This window comes from Mus pahari, chromosome 7 (assembly GCF_900095145.1).
Source record: "Mus pahari chromosome 7, PAHARI_EIJ_v1.1, whole genome shotgun sequence".
NCBI lineage: Eukaryota > Metazoa > Chordata > Mammalia > Rodentia > Muridae > Mus > Mus pahari.
In genome coordinates, this window is record NC_034596.1 from 103,754,807 (window position 1) to 103,756,056 (window position 1,250).

Here is a 1,250-nt window from a genome sequence, read left to right on the forward strand (position 1 = left end):
CAGACCCCAGGGCTCTCCTGACTGTACAGACCCCAGGGCTCTCCTGACTGTATAGACCCCAGGGCTCTCCTTGTGTTATCCTCTACTGGTATTTCTGGCTTTCTCACCTCAGCCTCAGTCTCCTTAGGTTCACATTGGGACCAGCGCCATTCTCCTCACAAGCAGGGTAACTAAGGGGAAATTTTTGGCAGTGCTTTAAGCTTTCTTTGACTTGAGGGCTCCCTCCAAGGCTCTTCTTGAGTTGGGGGCTCCCTTTAAGGTTCTCATTGGATTGTGGCTCCCTCCAAAGCTCTTACTGACTTGACAGTTCCACCCAAATCTCTCACTGAGTTTAGGATACCCTCTTTAAGGTTAATTCATAGACTGTTACAACCCCCACCCCTCAGTCCAGAATCAGACAACAGTGTCCCTTGACTCCTCATGAACACACAGAGTCACATTTTGAAGCTTGCCTATATCCAGGGACTCCTATGCCATCTTCCTAAGATGCCCTTCCAAAGTACCCCTAGCAAGGGACAGAAACCCTCAAACAGAAAAGACACTATGCTCCAATCAGCATCTGGGTTCCAACTAAACCTCCTTGGATGGTTCTGGAGGAGCAAGGGGTCCCCTCCCCAGTGGTAGACCTGGGCCATCAAGAGACCCTCCCAGGAAGATAGAAAGATGGCCCAGTGGGAGAACATCTGCCCAGTGCTTCCTGATACCCTGAGCTCAATCCCCAAAGCCCTGATTTTTTTTTAAAGGGCTGATGTGCACCCGAGGACCAGGATTTCTGGTGGTACCCTAGATGAGGTCGGAAGGTGCAGAGTAGCCCAGGATGTAGGCAGAGCATCTGATGACAAGAATGGACAGTATCTCTAAAAATGGAGACAAGTGTGTACTGTGTCAGAAACTGGGCTAGAAGAAAGGGACAGGGTTCAAGTGAAGGGGTTAGGAATGTGGCTCAGTAGGTAGAGTGCTTGCCTGGTATGCACGCAGCTCTGGGTTCAATCATTAGCACTGCATAAAGTGGGAGTGTGTCTAACACAAAGAATTCCAGAACTCTGAAAGCTAAAGGAAGAAAGACCAGATTCATCTTTGGTTGTAAAGCCAGCTCAAGGACAGCTGGTGTTATATGAAACCCTTGCTGGAAAAATTAGATAGGTAGATAGGTAGATAGATAGACAGACAGACAGACAGACAGACAGACAGACAGACAGACAGACAGACAGACAGACAGACAGACAGATAGATAGATAGATAGATAGATA